Here is a 22,946-nt window from a genome sequence, read left to right on the forward strand (position 1 = left end):
AGGATGGATTATCATGATTGATACAGGCACCAGAATGGTCTTAATTTGCAAACGCAGGTCATAATGATGGATCAGACCTCTGCTACTCTCAACAGTCTCAGTAAAATGAAACAACTTTATTCAAATCTGCCTCTGAAAGTTCAAAATTTCTGCTTTTTTCTTGCAATTGCAATCAAGAGATCTTCAAAATAGAGCCCTGTTGCCCTACCTTCATAGCAAATGTCTTGGTATATGGGGCAATTATCAGTGCAACTTAATCTTAAATGCTTGCAAATTTTCATTAAATGAAGATTGCCTCGAGTTCTGAGGGTGAGAGACATGGCATTTAATTCATTTCCCTTTGAAATCTGAAATTCAAGATTGTGCATCAGGTAGAACCTGATAAAAGATATTAAATTCAATGCCTCGATTCACAAAGGTTAAGGTAAGACAGTGATAGCAAGGGTTGCCATTGACTTTTGGGCCTAGATCTGCATGTATTTAATTCAATTAATCCTCCATACCCCTACTCAAGTTTAATGCCCAAGATCCAGCTGTTTGGATTGAACTAGGGCCTAAGCGACTTAAATTTAAATCCTTAAGGCCAGATGCTACATCTTTAGGGCCTAATTTAGCCAACTGATGTTACATTCAGGGCATAAGGTTTCATTTCATTGGTCTTTGAGCATAGATCTAGGCTTAATTCACCCTAAGTTAGCCATAGGGTAGACCCCATTTCAAATTACAAACACATTTTGATGCTCTCAGCCCATACATTTTATCTAGGATAGGGCTTAGCTGATTGAACTCTTTGATCTAATCATAATTTGGGCCTATATTAGGCCACACGTCTTATACATGGGTCTTAATTAAAAGCCTTACATCCACACACCTCAAATAGGGGCAAGTTTCAATTCATTTCAAGTATAACTCCACTGTCTTAGGGCTTGATCCACCTCAAAATTGGGCCCAGATCTAGCATACATTCAATTATTTGTTCTTATAGTAAGGCCTTAGATCCCCCCCATACTTCATATAGGGCTACACTTTGCACAAGATGCAAATTTAAAATCCACTGTTATCAGATTTAGATCTGGCCTTCTGCAGTAAAGGGTAGATCTGAGTTGTAATTACTTTCAGATTGCAAAGTTCAAGGCCATTTGGAGCTTATTAAACTCGAATCTTGGCTTAAGCAGGCTTTTAAGGTCACAACATTTCATTGCCAGGCCCTGATTATTAAGTTTTAGGCCTTCTCAAGCCCATTCACCAACCATAGTGCCCAATTTTAAGCTCCATTCTTATGGAATTGTGGCTTGGTGTTATTAGACCCGGCCCCCACGTTTTACCCCCAAGGGCTGTCTATATGCATTAGATGTTGCTCACAAGCCTAAGTTTACATTCTCAGCTGTAGGGCATTATTACCAATACTAAGAGTTTTGAGCCATGTGGGATTGAATTTTGGGCCCATAGGATCAATCTTAGGCCTTATCCACTTCTCCCTTCACATCTCCATTTGCTAGGAATGAACAAGATTCTCAGCTCCATTTGCTAGCTGGAATGAAGAAGAGTCTCATTTCTATTTTCAAGGAATGAAGAGGAATCTCATTTGCTAGGAATGAAGACTAGTCTCATCTCCATTTGCTAGGAATGAATTGGAGTCTCATTTCCATTTGCTAGGAACAAAGAGGAGTCTTAGCTCCATTTACTACTTCAGCAAATTTTACATTTCCTTAGCTCAATTTCTATCTTTATTCCTCCTTTTAGAGTTAGCCAAATTTTCTCAATTTTCATACTCTATCCAAACATGGCCTTTTGCACCCCAGATTGTTGCCAACCTACTCAACTAGCCATGCTCATCAGAAAAAGAGGAGGGGGGGTCACTATTTGCAATGGGGTGATGTTGTGAAAACTGCTCAACAAGTAGTACATCTAAAACTAGACTAATACATAAACCTAACTAGGTACTTTTCTCTAAGTTTTTCTACATATAGTGATGCGCCCCCCTTATCTCAAGACATCAACCGATAAAGTGCTTCATTATCTATGCATCCAAGAGAGAAAGTATGCCATCTCCTATCTCTTTGAGGAATATGGTGATTTATCTCAATGTGTACCTTTTGAGAATAAACATTTAGATGCTTTCTCTCCCACTATTTGATGTCTCTTTATAGTTTTATTATTGGTATCCCTTTCTACAATCTTTTGATAAGAACACCGTATTTAGTTTTGAAAGTGTAATTTTAATCTTATAATTCATTCTGAATTCACAATATCCTTTTTCACCATATGTGACAGAAAACATGCATTCTTTCCAAACGAATGCATGTTTTCTGTCACTTGGGGGGCATATGAATTCATATGCCCCATGATGCATGCTTTTTGCGGGGCCATTGTGGCAGCGACGGCAGTTGGCATCGCCGCCATAGCGGCCCTGCCATATTGCCATCCGCGGACGTCGCAATTGCGATGCCAGCCCAGGCATTGCGACGAAATGTGTGTCGCATGCGTAGCGACGCCACCACAATTCCTGACTATGCGTCGCAATTGTGACACATTTGGAAACATTACGATGGTCGATGGTGTCGACACTAGTGCTACCACACCGCTAGCACCGTCGCGTCGCAATTTTCCAAAACCATCACAAGTGTGACGCCAGAGGATCAGTGAACGCGTTGGCAGATGCCGACGACACCCTGTCGCAATGCGTGGGGAAGCCGTCAGAATTGCGACGGGATCTGCAGGCATTGCGATGAAAATTGTGTCAGTTTAGTATGGTGAGATTGCGATGAATGAGCATCGCAATTGCGATGTCCAGGGATAGACGTCGCAATTTGTGACTAAAAAACAACGACGTCTGCTATCGTCGCAGTGGCATCACATTTGCATTGCAATTGTGACACTTGGCCATCGCAAATCGATGCCAAATGTATTAGTGACCTCTCACAAAAAGAGAGAAGCAAAAGCTATGGAGGTTGGAATTGCCAAATCCGTAGATGAGATAGTCTTGATGAGAAAAAAGAGAAATTGCTATTATCAAAAGTGAATTATTAAATTACTAAATATTAATAAATTAATATATGAAAGTCAAGCTAAGCTTCTCATAAACATAACATGGGCATGAAGATCTGGAGCTCTGATACCATGTTGAAGTTGATGAAAGATCAACCCCACAGCTCCCAAGAATGACCTGCATGCAAACACCTCTCACAAAAAGAGAGAAGCAAAAGCTATGGAGGTTGGAATTGCCAAATCCATAGATGAGATAGTCTTGATGAGCAAAAAGAGAAATTGCTATTATCAAAAGTGAATTAATAAATTACAAAGAGATCAATCCTTATAAAAGGAGATGAAAACCCTAACAAGTAAAACCTAGGTTGCATGATAATAATTAATAAAATAATTTATTATTATATGCCTAATGTTTAGTTTAGGTAAATTAGAGATAACAAGTGACTTAATAATTAAATCAATATGATTTAATTAATAATAATAATAAATTATTACTTTAACATTTTGTACAAGGTTTTAGGGCCCCTTCAAAACCTATTTCACTTAATAAAAAATAATAACTAATATGTATACCCTTTATGGAACCAAAAGTGAAAAATGTTAAGTGAGACAAGAAGATGAGAGTTATTTATGACATTAAAGGATGAGGCAATTTGACAACATTGTGTAGAACACAAATAAGAAAATTTAACAAAACATGCCAAAGATAATAAAGTCTCCTGATACTCTTTGGAAACAATGCCAACATGGAAAGAAAACAAAGACACATTTCAAATTCATGATTACTCTATATCAAATACTTTGGAGCTTATCCATAATTTTTAGGAAGAAAATAGAATTAATGTTAATAACACATGATTATGTGAGAGGGGTGAATCAATATAACTACAACTTTTCCAATTTACATTTATTTATCCAAAAAATTACTCTAATAACTTTAAATGTTGAAATCAATAATTATGCACATGAACATAGTGACACAATATTACGTGGAAACCCAATGTGAGAGAACTATGACAAATAATTGATTTTATATAAACTTGAGCTTTTACAATGTTTTTGTAGGCTCTAACCTACTAGAGGCTCCAACCCCTATGTTTAAGAGCACTAACTAACTGGAAGCTCCAACTCCCACACTTCTAATGATAATACAAAATTCTACCTTTATACAGTTTCTTACTACTCAACCTGATGATGGATGTAATGTATTTTCTTCTCTAACTTTGAAGTTATCCAAAAAAAAACTTCTCAAACTTTCACTTATTTCTTTATTACATATATCATTCATTGCATTTAACTTTGGAAAACAATTCTTCTTTTAATACTCTTCACACTTCCTTTTTATCTTGATAAATATATAAATCAGATTGAAAAGTTGATTACATATATATATTTCATAATCTGCCATAATAAATTATTTGCATTTAATTAAATCATGACTTTAATTGCATCCTTCCAAAACTTTATTTTAAATGTTTTTTTTTGCAATGTTAATTATTTTCAATCTTAACTAATCTCGATGCTACTACTATTCATATCTTCATATTATTACCATAGTATATAAACTTTTACTTATGCTACTATAATATTGTTCAGATTTGTTTACATTATCTGCTTCATGGAGTCTTCAAGTATTCTTCAAATGTGATCTAACACACACACACACACACACACACACACACCAACTCTTACTATTCTTCTACATTGTACACATTTTAGATGCATGAAGTCCCCCTTTCATTTTTGGGTGTCAAAACCCTAGAAGATTACCCCGCTCAAACCAGTAAATTCAAATTTTGAATTGGTATTGTTGTATGGTATGTGAACAACCATAACACCTACATCATAGACTCTAGAATGGTAGTTTTATCATTCTATTAAGGGTCTAGCCTTGATTCATTTGTCCTTTCTACATTATGTCATTCTTATCTGAATACTAACCCCAATTTCAATGCTTGTTATGCCTGCTCTGCCATATCACAATAATGACTCTTTATGTTGGTTGTAACAGTCTTTCTCTTATCTTTATCTCCTATGTAGATTAGTGAAGATGTCTATCAGTAATCATGAGATGGTGTTCACTTCTTGATCAATTGCCAATCAATGATAACACTTTTGGTGTGTAAAATATGTACAACACCAACTGCCTTACATTGTGCCAATGAGATAGGTGTTAGAACAATTACAATAATTGAGGGAGGGGGGGGGGTTGAATCAGTTATCCCTGGGTCTATATGTACCAATTCAACTTTTAATACCTTCAAACAACTTATACAAACTCATAAAACCACTCGGCCAGTAGAGAAACTCATCAACAACTCAACTTATTCATTCGCCACTGAGCTCTTTGTTCTATATATACTGACTAATAGTTCTAAATAATAAAACAATAAATAACATGCATCATGAAAATAATGTTCACACATATTTGACACCAGGATTTAACATGGAAACCCAATTTGGAAAAAAAAACACCAAGTAACATGCTACCACTTTTCACTCTTCTAAAGTGAGCTTAGTTAAGATCCAAGCCTATTAAAGGTTACAAAACACACTATTATGTGTGACCCTATTAAAGGACTTAATCACCATGTTTTAGAGGTCTTTGGATCATTCCATTAAAATGTCACCTTGATTAAAGGATTTACAAATGACTATTATGTCAACCTTAATTAAAAGATTTTATTGGCATAATGGTTAGAAAGTAACAACTAGGTTTGATATGTTAAGATACAACTCACTTTACAAATCATATCTCCATTAAATTCATTTTATGGTTCATTGGGTGGAATTCATTATGTTCTCCATCTCTGATCTATTTGGCAACCCTTCAAGTGATCACACTTCACCAATCTTCTCACTTTTCCTTTGCTACTCTATTCTTCATAGGTTCTCCACAAAATCACCAATCAACAAAGAACCAACCTTACAAAATATCTCTTGTCCCTCCTTAAATAGGTAGTTTTGATCTTTTGCCACTTAAACATCATTGTAGATCTTAGGGTTTGACCATATTCATTGAATCTATCCATCTTTTTGTCCTTCTACTCCTTTATTGACATTTCTAGAAGTTTCTCTTTAAATCCTTGCCTTTAATTACATAACAAACTCAATTTATACATTAAATACGCTAGCTCATCAATCCTTATTATTCACACATTTTGAAGAATCCAAAAATTTAACTATGTTGGACTCAAAACTCAATTCTTTCACAAACTATTATTTCACTGACTCTCGGTCATCACTGTGTTCTTCTTCTTGTTCAACACTGTGTAGCTTGGTCTCTATTGTTCTATCTTTCTCAACTTATAATGGCTCTTTTAGTTGCTACTATATTTTCTCCTTCACCTTGCTCGGCCATAACTATCTCTTGACTGATACTATTTTCTTGACTATCTCTTAAGCTCCTTAATATTTTGCTTCATTGACCTAGTGAAATTGTCACTCAGTCAAGCTTAGCATTTTACTCAACTTCTTGTCTTATCTTCTATGCATCAACTCATCTATCTTCTTCACTTCATAAAATGATTAAACAACACATTATATTGTCAAGGACTAACTAATCAAGTGCCCATTGTAATTACAACATACTTGCTCCTCTTTACTCAAAAACTTCACTAGTTCATCTAGTTATCTTCCTTTTCAAATCTTCTTCATCAATCAACCGATATGGAACTCTACACTATTTGAAAATATCTTACCAATAACATTTAACATCAACAACAACATAACAATTGTTCTAATTGTAGTTTCCAACAATCTCCCTCTTTGGCATTGATGGTACCACCTTTAGTTATCATGCAAATGTAAAAGACTTTCTCATGATTTATCATTATCCACTCCCTTTATGATTTGATAGAGATCTTCATTAATATCCTTAGTTTCATTCTTATTCTCATCTAGAATTCCATTCTTTTTCTCATCCATGCACTCTCTTACACTTCTCCCTACATGATACCAATTGCATATTCTTCAATTCTGACACCAATTATAATACCAACTATATTGGCTCCCTCTTTGACATCTCTTCTTGTAATGCAACTTCTCCCTATTTTACTAGATGGTAACTTCATAATATTTCCCCTCATTTTCACTAGATATAGATGGTAACAACATACATTATCTCCCTCTGATGGTCACTTGATAACATATTCTCCCTCTTTGACAACAATGCCAAAGATACCATCCATTACATACACATAATCTTCTCTTCATCACTGTCTAAATAATCTTGCAGTATCACTTCCTCTGTCATCTTTGACTTGACTCCTTTTAGTCTCATTTTCTCATGCTTCTGTTTGTCTTTTCACAGCTTTAGGTAGCTCCTAAAGTGTGATCTTCTGCATCAATATGTAATATATTCTGATCATAAATATTGATGCCATGTTGCATCTCTTCTTAGTTTGATTCACATAGGGGAATGACCCCTAACTTACCTCTTAGATACTCAAAAGTATCCTTAGTTAATGCCTTAGTGAATATATCATCTACTCCTTTGTGTTCACATAATCCAATTTCACCTCTTTATCTTGTACTAACTTTTTAAAGTAATGATACTTGATTTCAATGTGTTTGGTCTTTGTGCGCATCACATGATTCTTTGATATGTTCATATCACTTGTGTTATCACAATATATCACAATAAGTTCAATAATCTCTTCCTTCATACCTTTCAACAATTTCTTGATCCACACAAAGTTAGAACAATTAACTTGTACAACAACATACCCAACCTCTGCCATAGATTGAGAAATGCAATTTTTCTTCTTGCTTGTCCATAAAATCAGTCTCCTGCCTAGAAATAAAGTGCCTCCACTTGTATTCTTTATGTCATCAATACTTCTTGCCCAATCAACATCTGTGTTAACCTTCAACTCAAACTTGTCAATCTTCTTATACCATAATCCATAGTCTTTTGTTCCTTTTAGATATCTCAATATCCTTTTTAGAACCATCATGTGATTTTCTGTAGGATTAGCAAAAAATATTGTAACAATACCAACTACTGATGCAATGTCAAGTCTGTTATGTACAACATATTGTAAATTTTCAACCATTTACCTATACAATGTTTGATTCACTTTAGTAGAATTATCATTCTTTGAGAGTTTTTGACTAGTGAACATAGGTGTTCCAACTGGTCTTGAAACTTCCATTCCAAAGGTCTTCAATAGCTCCTTGATATACTTTGATTGTATAATATAGATACCTCTCTTCATCTGATAAACTTGCAAACCAAAAAAGAACTTGATCTCTCCAAATATTGACATCTCAAATTCTTTCTTCATCTCATTAGTAAATTATTTTCATAAAAAATTATGGCTTCCAAATATGATATCATCAACAACTATTTCAGCTAGCAATATCTTGTTCTGAGATTCACTTTTCAAGTATAGATTACTATTGTCATTAGTTCTTGCAAAACCAATTTTTACTAAATATGTATGTAACCTTTCATACCATGCTGTAGGGGATTTTTTCAAACCATATAATTCTTTGTGCAGTTTACATACCATACTCTTCTTGCTAGGATCAAAAAATCTTTCAGGTTGTTCAACATAAGCTTCTTCTTCTAAGATTCCATTTAAAAATGTATATTTAACATCCATTTGATATACCTTGAAACCTTTATAAGAAAAATATGCAAGAAAAATTCTCACTCCTTCCAACCTTGTAATTGGGGCAAGTATCTCTCCATAGTCAATTCCTTCCTCTTGTGCATTTCCCTTACAAACTAGTCTTGTTTTATTCCCTATGACTTCACCTTTCTCATTTAGATTGTTTCTAAATACCCACTTTGTTCCAATCACATTTTCATCCTTTGGTCTTGGTACCAATTTCCATGTCTCATTCTTCTCTATTTGATAAATTTCCTCATTCATTTCTTTAATCCAATCTTCATTCTATAAAGAATCTTTAATTGATCTAGGTTCAAATTCACATAGTAAACATGTATCATTCTTCAACTTACTTCTTGTTATGACCCCTAAATGTTTGTCTCTAATAATTTGATATGGTGTGTGGTTCCTTCTTATATATTTTTCTAAGATAGGTTTAGGTCTTCTTTCTTCTTCTGGTAATTCACTTGGTTTTGCTTGTTAATCTTCTTCAAGTATCTCTGGCTGTAACTTGACATTATTTATCTAGTGTTCAATTTCTTCTCTCTAACATTTGACTTCTTCTCTCTATGACTCAACTCCTATAGCCCGATGTTCAACAAATCTTTTTTGTTGAACCTTGAAAGTACCTAGTTGATGCTCAACAACCTCTTTGTCTAGTTCAGGTAATGTACTTGGTTTTCCTTGATCTAGATGTAGAAAAAAATTATGTATTCTTCAGGTTCTTTCTCACATTTTTCTTCATTCTTTTCTACAAATTCATCAACTCTAACATTTGAACTTTCCATAATTTTGTTAGTGTTAGAATTTAAATACTTGTATGCCTTTCTTTTAGTGGAATATCTTAGGAATATACCTTCATCACTTTTTACATCAAGTTTTCCTTTCCTTGCATCTTTCAGTATATAACACTTGCTTCCAAACACTTTGAGATAATTGACATTAGGTGCATAACCATACCAAAGTTCAAAAAGGGGTTTTGTTTGTACCTTTCTTAACTTGAACTTGGTTCAGTGTATAAACTGTAGTACTTACAAATTCTAACCAATAATTTTGTGAAATATTCTTCCCCATCATTAGTGTTCTTACATTGTCCATGATTGATATATTCCTTCTTTCAGCTATACCATTATGTGGTAGAGTCCTTGGTGCACTCATTTTTTCTCTTGATTCCTTTGTCATTATCGAATGTATTGAACTCATCTAATATGAATCCACCTCCTCTATTTGATCTCAAATCACTTCAAACTCTTTCATGTTTCCTTTTCAACTCTAGTCAAATACCAGTTAAAACATTTGAAATGCATTAGATTTTTCTTTAAGAAACATCACAGTCATCATTCTAGAGAAATCATCAAAAAATATAATGAAGTTTTTTTCACCATAATAACTTTTCACTCTAATAGGATCATATAAATCAGTGTGAACCAAATCAAAATATCATTATAACAATAGGTCTTACTCTTGAAACTAGACTTTATCATTTTTTCCATTTGATATTGTTTGCACATCACCTTATCAGGTTTGCTCAATCTTGGTAACCCTCTTACTCTTTTCATCTTACTAATGTTTACCAAATTGTCAAAGTTCACATTACATTTCCTCTTATGTCATAACAAAACATCTTAAAATTGTGCAAATAGACATGTATCTTTAGAACAAATTACCTCTTATTTGATCTCCACTTCTAATTAGTTCACTAGTAGCATCATAAATCTTTTCCTTTTTATTTTGGAATTCAACTCGATATCCTAAACCATTCAACTGTGCCACACTCAACAAATTATATTTCAATCCATCAACCCAATATGCATTGTCACATCTGATATTGTCATTCAGCATTATTGATCCTTTACCTTTCACATAACATGATGCATCATTTCCAAACTTAACACTACTTCCATTATAATGTTCTAGCTTTTCAAACTTACTTGTATCACCAGTCATATGTTGTGAGAAACCACTATCAATTATCCATCTTTCATTCTTATTCAGATGTAAAATTAAAGTAATTTTCTCATCTTCATTAGATTCATCTTTCATTACAACATAAACAACTTCTTCATCAATTTCACTAGAATCACTATTAGAACCATCTTCTTCAGCAATGTAACAAGATTTCTTATCTTTTCCTTTGTAGTCTTTGTATTTTTTTGGATATGGCATTGATGAATTTGGTTATAGGCTTTGGAATTTTGAAAATCATAAAATTGTAAGAAGTAGGGATGTCATATTCAATGAGAAAGTGTTGAACAAAGATCTGTTGCAACAACATGAGAAGAAAGAAAATGAGTATGTAGTGTTGGATGATGCTCAAAAGGATGATGTTCCAATAGTCCCTTATGCTCTGCAACAAGCACAACAAAAAATACCACACACCCTAGTGAATGTTAGATGATTAACAAGGCTAAGTAGACCTCTAGAAATATTTTCTCCCTCTTTGTATTTAGTTTCATTAATAGATGTTGATGAACTTGAATTTTATGATGAACCTGTGCAAGTGGATACAAAGCTTTAGTGGGAGTATGCAATGATAGATGAAATGGACTCCTTGCTGAAAAATCAGACTTGGGATTTATGCAAGTTGCCTATAGGTAAAAGGGCTTTATAGAATAAATGGGTTTACAACTTTAAAGAAGAGGATGGAGGTAATAAAAGCTTTAAAGAAAGGTTAGTTCTAAAAGGATTTGCACAAAAAAGGGCATTAATTTTGATGAGATATTTTCTCTTGTTGCTAAAATGACTTCTATTCACATTGTTTTAAGTATTGTGATTATTGAAGATTTGCATTTGGGGTAGCTTGATGTTAAAAAAACCTTTCTTCATGGTGATTTGGATGAAGAGATATATATGACACAACCACATGAATTTGAGGTCAAAATAAGAATAATTTAGTGTGCAAATTTAAGAAAAGTTTATATGGCTTGAAGTAAGCACCTTGCCAATGGTATCTTAAATTTGATAGTTTTATGCATGAGCATGGCTATATTTGGTGTCATTTATACCATTGTGTTTATTTTAAGAGGCTAGATGAAAAGAGATACATTATTTTATGTTTATATGTTGATGATATGCTTGTAGCTATGTCTAACATGAATCACATTAAGGGGTTAAAATAACAGTTAGCACATTCATTTTCTATGCAGGATTTGGGGGCGGAAAAAAAAATCCTTGGTATGAAAATTTGCAAAGATAGGATGAACAATTATCTCAGGTTGATTATATTGAGAAGGTGTTGAAATGTTTCTCTATGGAGAATGCCAAAGTCATTTGAAATTGACTAAGGAGATGTGTCCAAAGACATAGGAAGAGGAGGAAAAAATGTCCAAGGTATCCTATGCTTCAGCTATAGGAAGTTTGGTGTATGCTTATATGATATGTACTAGGTCAGATATTGCATATGTAGTGGGAGTTGTTAGAAGGCATATGAGTCATCTTGGAATTGAGCATTGGAATGTGTAGTTAAATAGATTTTCAAATATTTGAGAGGAAAGGGGCTCTACTACTGATTTACAAGGTTATGTTGACTCATACTTGGCAGAGGATCTTGATACTAGACAAAGTACTCCAAGTTATGTATTTACTATTGGTGGGGCAACAATGAGTTGGGTTTCTCAGTTACAAAAGGTAAATGCTTTATCCACTACAAAGGTAGAGTATGTTGCTACTACAGAGGCAACTAAGTAGATGACATGGCTTCAATTCTTCTTGGAAGAATTGGGACACCCATAGAGGGATAATTATCTATATGTAGATAGTCAGAGTGTCATTCATCTTGCAAAGAATTCTACTCTGCATTCAAAGATAAAACACATACAATTGTGGTACCATTTCATTTGGTCTATTCTCGATGATGGACAATTAAAGATGGACAAGATAGATACAAATGATAATCCAACAGATATGTTTACAAAGGTAGTAGCAAGGAAGAAGTTGAAGTCCTCTTCATCTTTAGTTGGTCTTCTAGACTAAATAAAATAAAGGAACAACTGAGTTTGGGGTGGTTTGATCTAGTGGGAGCCTCATGAGTAGCAATATTGCTATAGTAGCAATCTCCAAGTGGGAAAATTTTTTGCTAGGGTGGAGCCTAATCAGTCCCCAAGTGGGAGATTGTTAGTTTGTGATGACTAATCAGGGCAGTAATATACACTCTCCACAATTCCTTGACGAGGTTCAGGGCTATTTTATCGACAATTTTTGGGCCAAAATGTTGTTACTAATTATAACCCTAAGGTGGTGAAAAATATTGTAAAAAATGGCTTAGGATTAGGAATTTCATAATGTGTAATGTGATAATAGCTTCTTACAGTGGTATTGAGTTGTAAGGGATTACAAATTGTAATCAAGTTGTAATCACTGGATAATAAAAATATTGGAATCGTTGTTGGTGGGCATAGCCCAAGGATTGGGTAAACCACATTAAATCTTTGTGTCTTGTGTTCTCTTCTATGTGCATTATTATTTTCTAATATTGGTTATATTTGCATGTAATTGTTATTTTTGTCTTGTTAATCCTAAAAAGGTGTTATTAAAGGATTTAATCACCCTATTAGGAGTTGTATCGTAAGAGGTCTTTGGATCATTCCATTAGAATGCCACCTTGATTAAAGGATTTACAAATGATTGTTAGGTCAATATTTATTAAAAGATTTTACTGCCACAATGGTTAGAAAGTAACAACTAGGTTTGATCTGTTAATATAAAATTCACTTTGCAAATTCAAATATTCATTCAGTTTATGTTTTTGGTTCATTGATAGGACTTCAATATGTTCTCCATCTGTGATATACTTGGAAACCCTTTAAGAAAACACAATTCACCCATCTTCTCACTTTTCCTCTACTACTCTGCTCTTCGTAGGTTCTCCACAAAATTTCAATCAACAATGAACCAACCTTAGAAAACATCTCTTGTACCTCCTTAAATAGATAGCTTTGATCATTTTCTGCTTAAACATCACCATAGATATTAGGGTTTGATTAGATTCATTGAATATATCCATCATTTTGTCCTTCTACTCCTTTCTTAACATTTCTAAAAGTTTCTCTTTAAATCATTTCCTTTGATTGCACATCAAACTCAATTCATGCATTAAATATGCCAACTCATCAATCCTTATCATTCACACATTTTGACCAATCCAAAAATTTAAATATGTCAGCCTCAAAAATCAATTCATTCACAAACTATTATTTTGTTGACACTTGGTCATCACTATGTTCTTCTGCTCAGTCAACATTGTGTAGCTTGGTCTCTATTGTTCTATCTCACTCAACTTATACCAGCTCACTCAGTCTTCACTATGCTTGATTGCTACTATATTTTCTCCTTCACCTTGCTTGACCATAACTATCACTCGAGTGATACTGTTTGCTAAGCTATCTCTTAAGTTTCTTAATATTTTGCTTCATTGACCTAGTAAAAATGTCACTCAGGCAAGCTTAGTATTTTACTCAACTTCTTGTCTTCTCTTCTATGCATCAACTCAACTATCTTCTTTACTTCACAAAATGATTAAAAAACACATTATCTTGTCAAAGACTAACTGATCAAGTGCTCATTGTAATTCTAACGTACTTGCTCCTCTTTACTAAAAAATTTCACTAGTTCATCTAGTTATCTTCCTTTTCAAATCCTCTTCATCAATCAATTGATATGACACTCTGCACTCTTAGCAAATTTCTTACCAATGTGGTTTGACATCAATGACAACATAACAATTGTTTCAATTGTAGTTTCCAACAACCGGTTGGGTTAGCAACTTCACTATAAGTTGTTGATGTATTCACTACTATTTTATTTGTCTTTATATGAACAAACTCCTTTGGTTAATACAACTAATCATATCACTACCTAGATATATTTCATAAATTTATAGCATTTATTAAAAAAAAAAATTGCTATAGCAATTATTTGTTTATATCGACTCCATAGCTTCATTTCACATAAATAATTAAGTCACTACTCTTTCATGCCTCTTCTTAGTTATTTAATTACACAGTCTCATAAATAGTAAGATATATGGTATATGTCTCTACAGAGTTCGATACTTGAGTAGATATATAAGATTCTATTGTATTACAAGTTCTTTGATAATATGTGTACCTTCAATAATTTTACTTTTTTCAATCATCTATTATTGATTCCAAAAAGTCTTCAACATCAATCTCATTAATATGCCTTTAACATCAATGACAAGACTTCCAATAATTTTATTGTACCTTTGACATCAATGCCAATATTTTCATCATAACGAATTTATCAATGTACATTAGATGAGATAAATTCATTAGTTAAACATATTCTCCCTAAACCATTCTATACAAGAGCAAGAGGGGCTTCCAAACATAACTATCAATATAATTCAAGTTAGATTAGCAAAACCCAAATATGATGAAGGGACTTGAATACTAAACCCAAATTATACTAAGCAAGTATGTAAGCAAGTCTTCTTTCTTGCAATGTTAATTAATTTTAAATATGCAATGTGGGTGTAAATTGAACCAATTAATTGAATGACAAGAGTAAAATAGATCTAGGTGCTATATGTGTGCAATAATCCCAAATAAAGTATGAAAATGTGTCTATGTTAAGAAATAAAAATAATGGTGGAAAAGTAACCTTGAAATATGCAAAGGAAAATATTTTTTCACTCTAAAAATTGTGGATCTGAAACTATGGCTAAAAATCCAACTGTAAATCTACAATCAAAATAGAAAACCTAGAAAATCTCAGGTCTCCATGTACTTGTTAATTTGGGTGATGCATGCCAGTGGGTTTACGAGATGACATACATGTTCTTGGTGTACTATAACAAAGTCCACCTAAGTTTTTCCAAAAGCTTGTGAATGATACTTTCTAGATCTGAATCCAAAATTTTGATACCTTGTTCCAATATGCAAGAAAAATATATTTTTTTGTTGGGCCCATTTACCGTTGCACCAAAAGCCATGACTGTTAGTGAACATGGAACACCACATAATTAACCACCTGTGGGCAGGGGAGCGGGTCGCATCACCCAAAAATCTCCCCCTCAACACGCATACCAGGTGCTTACGCGGGTCGGGAAGGCACCGGAGAGATTTGAACCCATGACCAGGCCAAAACCAGGCTCTGATACCAATTGTAGGGCCCATTTTCCGTTGCACCAAAAGCCATGACTGTTAGTGAACATGGAACACCACATAGTTAACCTTTTGAAAATCATAAAACTATAAGAAGCCCAGATGTCATATTCAATGAAAAAGTGTTGTACAAAGATCTGTTGCAGCAACATGAGAAGAAAGAAGATGATTATGTAGTGTTGGATGATACTCCAAAAGCTGATGTTCCAGCCATTCCTCATGATGTGCAACAACAAATACCACACACACCAGTGAATGTTAGACGGTCAACAAGGCCAATTAGACCTCCACAAAGGTTTTCTCCCTCTTTGTATTCTATTTTACTTACTGATGCTGGTGAACCTGAAAGTTATGATGAAGCTGTGCAGGTGAATAAAAGAACAGCAGAGTCCAGGGTGGTTTGATCCAGTGGGAGCCCCATGCGGTAGTTGTATTGCTATAGGATCAGTCTCCAAGTGGGAGATTTTTGTTTAGTGTAGAGCCTGATCAGTCCCCAAGTGGGAGATTGTTAGATTGTGGTGACTGATCAGGAAAGTACTGTACATACTTCATAAATAGTGGGGTTCGGGGCATCGCCCCAAAATTATTTTTTTTTTTTTTTTGGAAGTAGCCGACATGGTAGCCGACATATTATGGCCGACATATGGCTGACATGTTATAACCCTAAAGTGGTTTAATACTTGTATAAAAAGGGCTTAAGGTTGGGTATTTTTTATGTGTGGTGATACGAAATTGGTTCTTGCGGCGGTATTGAGCTGTAAGGGATTACGGATTGTAATCAGGTTGTAATCACTGGATTGTAATAAGATCGGACTTGTTGTTTGGTGGACGTAGCCCAGGGATTGGGTGAACCACGTTAAATCTTGGTGCTTTGTGTTCATTTCTGTGTGTTCTATTATTTTTGTTATTGGTTATATTTGCATGTAGTTTTTTATTTCTATCCGTGGTTTATCCTAACATTTTTGTTGCGGGAGGGGGGAGGGACTTGCCTTGGTCAAGCCCCCATTTTAGAATTAAACTTGAATGTAAATAAAATATAAATCATGAAAGGAATAAATAAAAATTTTAATATACACTTTTCTTGCTTGAAACCCTCTTCAATGAGGATTTTGCAATGCTTGAATGTTGTAGATGTTGAATCTTCAATGAAGAATGTAAGAAATATCCACAAATATAATGGATCTAATCAATATCAATCATGGAACCATGGATGTCAATGTGCATAATGTAAGGGGAATAAGATGAATGCTATAATGTAAATCTCCTCCTTTGATTGCCAACAAACTGCTAGATCTTTAAGAGGAAATGCTCACAAAGAATCCTTCGCTCTTGAGAAGACCTTCAATGCTTAATCAATGCCTTGAATATATTTTCTTTAGTATCCTTCATGAATATTTAGATGTATTTTGATGTCTACTATTTTGAAAATTAGGTAAAAAAAAAAGCATTAGATTCCTTTTATACTAGGTGCTTCCATTTTAAGATGGTACACATACTCATTTATATAGCTCAAAAGGGACAAAAAAATTACAAGGTGAATGCTTTGATGTTATCAATTAATGATTATTCTAGAATGACTTAGGTTACAATTTTTTTATTTTAAATGAAGCCTTTTAGAAACTAAAAATATTCAAACCTCGAGTAGAAAATCAAATTGGGTTTAGAACCAAAGTCTAAAATCTAATAAAGAATAAGAATTCACTTCGAATGAGTTTAAAGAATTCTCAGCACAACATGGAAAAAAAGACAATATTCAACCACAAGAGATCCATTACAAAATAAGGACATTTCTTAGGGAAAAGGAGACCAATTGAATAAATGGACATTTCTTAGGGAAAAGGAGACCAATTGAATGAATGGAAAGTGACATGTGATTGAGTGTAATCTATCTGACACTTTCTAGAGAAAAGTATCCATGTGAAAGTCTGCATTTTGAACCAAGAAAATCACGGTACATAATAGCAAAATCCCATATAGACTTTGGAAGAGAAGGCTAGCATCAATGAATTACTTAAATGGTTTTAAGAGAATGTTTTAACAAAAAGAGATGATTAAATTTTGTAAGAAAGGTTGATCATAGGTGTAATGAACTATTTTTCTTTAATAGTTTACAAAGAGTAAGTGTTACAAATGCTAAAATAAAAGATTTCACAAAGTTATTAAGAGTGCAAATGTAAAATTTTATGATGAAGGGCATCAAAGAGAAATGACTCGAGAAATTAAACATCATCAAACAAGAGGAGGAGGAAATTAAAATGAAGAAGGAGAAATTAGAAATGAAGACTTTGAGAAAAAATAAACCAAAGACATCATCCAAGGTGCTAACCAGTACTCCATCTAAAATTATCCAAAAGAAATATTGAGAAAAGTTTATAATTGGGTACAAAGAAAACTTTAAAAAATAATAAGACTTTTGAGTTCATTATATCATTCAAATTTGTGTCTACTCCCTAAATATAAGTGGAGAGTTTTAAAGAAACAAGTTAAAAAAGGAATGGATAAAGACTATGGAAGAGGACTCAATCAACTCAAGTACAATAAAATATGGGAACTTATCCCAAGACCTAAGGATAAGAATTTGATTGGCACTAAAGGGGTAATCAAAGACAAGATAAATTAGGATGGCCAAGTTGTGAAGAACAAGGTGAGATTAATTATTCTCTTGTGGTGTAGAGGTGTTGCTACTTGCTAGAAAGATGCTAATGATGAAAATTTAATTATCATGGCTTCTAATTCTTCATTTGTTGATGTATCACAAGCTAATGTTGTTTCCCCTCTGGATGAAGCTCATACTACAAATATAGTTGAGGATTCTACTAAAAATATGTCCTATATAATCTCTATGGATACTCCTCCTCCTATGGTTATTGGTGTCTCCCTCTCTAGCCAAGTGGACCCTTCCTCATTTGCTAGTCCTACTATGCTCCAAAATTTGATTGATAATGTAAAATTTTCTTACCACTATTCCCCTTGTGCATAAAACATACATAGATGGATAATGTTCTTTAGATATTTGAGTATCATTATAGTATATACAGATGAAGATTTAATCAATCATGTCAATGACAAAAAACACTAGTGGAGGTGTAATGCTCCACTAGGCAACCCAAGAAAAATTGATCTATCATGTTACAAGGTTTACTAAACGAGATTTTTATTAGGAGTTTATACACCATCAAGATAACAATGCAGAAGAAATATAACACATACACATCAAATACACATTAAGCAATACAAATATAGTTTCCATTTCTCAAGGGTTTCGTCACGTTGCATCATATGTATGAAAGTTTTACTAATTAGATTTAATCTTAAGTAAAAAGTCTATAATTATGATGAAATAACATATACATAATCCCGAAATGAATAAGTATAATTGATACAATGAAGTATGTCCAAATACATGACATCCATTGCACATAGATATCAAATCATAAAATCAAATCCTAGGCAAGGAATCTTGAAAGCTCTCTCTCTCTACCTCAAGAGTACTACAACTACTAATAAAGAAAAGTTAAGAAAAGTCAGAATAACAATCAACCAATACCAAAGCCACATGCCAAAGTCTACAACTAGATACCAAATCCAAACCAAATACCAAAACTAATGAAGAACAATCACAGAAAGAATATCAATTTTCAAATAAAATTCCACTTGCCAAAGAATAATGAGAAAAAAATAACTAGCACTCATCAATAAGCACCAACTACAAACAATAAATAACATCCACAAGAGGCAAATACAAAATCTATAGAGGAGACTCAAGCTACACACTAAAGAGTGTAATCACATGGTCGAACTACTTGAGTTACAATAGACTAGTCACTCTGGACCCTAGACCCTCAATGTGACGCGTGCAAAACTAGAATACCCTCTCACAAAGATGAGGAATATAACTCATACCTCTCACTAGGTATCATCTCATTCCCATCCTTAGCCTATACAAGCACTCTAGATATAGACGAGGAAACATCTCTACTTATATTTTTAGTGTGTGTCTAAATATTTTAATTATTATGTTATCACTTATTAGACAACTTCAAATAGGTTATGCTAGCATTGACCAGTTTTGGCCCTAGACCCCTATTGTAAGTCACTCCCATAGGACGTACCTAGAAGGCATCCCCTAAGCTAAAGAACCACAATTGTGTATAAGCCTCTAATGCACAATCCTAAATGGCCAACTAGATAATCCAAAAATCCATCACGAGATGAACATCATAGAATTCCAAAATCAATCCTATAGAACACAAAGTTTTCAACCATAGAGTTTAACCCAGTTGTTTTGATAGTCTAGTTTGGCCATAAGAATGCATTTTTAGTATAATAAATAAAACAATAATGTATGACATAAGAAAACTACGCTTCATAAATTAATGTATATCCATAGAGATATGATCTCAATTGAATAATAATTTTTAACTAGTAAATATTAATAATAATAATAATAAATGAATTATCATATAATATTCATGATCAATAATATAAATCTAATAATTTAAAACTAATCAAATAAATAAACCCATCTTAAAGTAACTAAATTTTAAAATAAAACATAAATATATGATGTATTAATTTATATTTTAAAAAATCTAGAATTCATCAATTGTAATAAATAAAATCTAATTTAAATAAATTTTAATTAATAAAAGTTAAATTAAATATTATATATATATATAATGAAATTAAATAACTCCCTTGGGGGTAGGGCCCATGGGTCATAGTTTGAAGACTCCAAGTGCAGCTTTGTTTAAGGGAGTCCACAACCCAAGCAACCATAGTTGCTAAGGCAACCACATGATGCCTTGGGTTGCCTTGAGAAACTAACGACTAGGTGGGGGGAAACCCCCTCAAAATTTTATTTATTTATTTATTATAAAAAATAAATATAAATAATTTAAAAATGTTACACACACACACACACACACACACACACACACACACACACACACACACACAAGTTTTGTTGTTTAGATCTAGTTTGCGATTTTATTCCAATGAATATTAAATCATTTTTTGTGCGTAATTTTCCCAATAGATGTGTAAGATACATATATTATTTCCCTCAAATAAGAAATATATACATATTCTTAAGTAGAAAATTCCTCAAAGCATCTTTCATGTTTTGAGTGTGAAAAATTCTACTGGTTGAAACCCTAGATGGTTTAAATTCTAAGCTTTCTAAAAACAATTTCTACTATCGAGAGGGTTTTCAAATGCATACATCTTGATATTTTTCTAATTTCTTCTACCAGTTTTTCAGCACTGTTGATTTCCAATCAAACTTTCTACTAAATAAGATCAAACAACTTTTTCTTCCCAAATTCCACAACATACCTCTTGATCCAAATTCAATAAAATATATCAAAAATCAATTTACAAGCACCTAGCTAGACATGAGGTAGACAAAATTTTTCAAATGAAACTTTATTGCTGGTTTTCAAACTCTACAAATCAATAACTATAATATGTAACAAGTGTGGTTAATTCACACGATCCAAAATACTCCTAAGCTTTATTAAAAAAATTAAACTTTGATCCACCAATTTGCTCTCCCAAAGTTTGTGTAGACTAAGTGAACAAAAAAACCTCTAATAAAGAAATTTAACCCTACCTAGGGTTTCTAAGCTCAAATTTTATAAAAGAAGACCACTTTAATTAAATATTTAACAATTTTAATTTACTAATTCTTTCATGCACACCTAAATCACTTTTGAATTAAAATATCATTTTATTTTCTTCTCACTTTATTTATTCATGCACAACACTTTTAAAAGCATAATTATTATTTTAATTAATAATATATTAAAGTCGCTAATCTGGTGCAACTCTAATTTTACTATTACTAATTAAATAGTTATGAATAAAGCGTTATTTAATCTTTAATATATTAATTATTTTTTCCAACTTTCATATTAAGATTTTTAAATTAAATGTATCTATTTAATTAATTCTTAATTAATTAAATATCATTATATTTTAAATATTTCTATTTCTTTAAATTAATGTTTCATAGTTCAAATATCATAAGATTATTCAAATATTAAAATTAAATCATTTACTAAATAAATCATATCACCCAAACCACATAAGTATAACATAAGAAAAATAGACTAAATCCAAAATCAAACAACATGCCAAAGGTTAAACTCATGGATTTGGATGGGTAGTTAGTCAAATACATGTCCTGGCAATTCGGAGAAGTTCATGCCCAATATCTATAAACCTATATAAAAGATGAGCATGTAGAAATGTATATCTAATTAAATAGGCAATGGTGGGGACTGGTACATCGTGTAGATCTTGACTCACAAGTATGATTCCCTCCCTCAACTACATCAAGCATGTCAAACATAAGTGCAAAGAAAATACACACACATACACATGTAAGTATGAGGTATGCACAATTAGTAAATCACAAATACAAATAAACATCATAATCTAACATAAGCATCTCATCATCATGAAGATAACCATGGGCATCATCTGAAGACACATAGAATGACATCATCATGAAAGTAATTACAATCACTAACTAAGAGTATATAAAATATCATCATTGCAAGTAGGTAATCATCACTATCAAATATAATCAATTACTCTACATATCAAAGTATTGCATTTCAAATATCACTAAGAGCTAACATGTTCATAGAAGGGCCCACTAGGGCTTAACTACAAAATCTATAATGATGGAAAAAAGACGGGTATTATAGGAGGAGCATTTTTTATTGGTAACAATTTTGTATCTTGGTTGAGCTTGAAAAAAACTTAAAAATTTGTGTATCTTTAGTAGGGGTATAATATATTGCAACAATAGCTTGTTGTCATTAGGTTCTATGAATGAAATAATTTTTTTAAGATATTAAGTTTGAGTATGAACGTTCCATCTCCATGTTTTGTGACAATACAAGTGCCCTATATGTTTCAAACAAAAAATTTATTTGAAGAGGGTAGGTAGTTGTTTAGCAAGGTAAGTTGGATTACATTGCTACAAAAGTGTTGTTGATACCTAAGAGGCTCACGACTAAATAAGGGAGGTCAAGAAGCTTCACAAGGGTGGAAAAAATTGCACCCCATGAAACAACCTCCAAGATTTCAAAAGTTCGCTCTTCACAGATGGGTTTTTGGGAATGTGAAAGAAAGATTAAACAAAAAAAAAAATTATTTTGGAACATACTGGAAATAAGACATAATGCTAAATTCAAACAAACAT

Source organism: Cupressus sempervirens, chromosome 2 (assembly GCF_028749045.1).
Source record: "Cupressus sempervirens isolate cs-2001-9-10 chromosome 2, ASM2874904v1, whole genome shotgun sequence".
NCBI classification, from domain to species: Eukaryota; Viridiplantae; Streptophyta; class Pinopsida; order Cupressales; family Cupressaceae; genus Cupressus; species Cupressus sempervirens.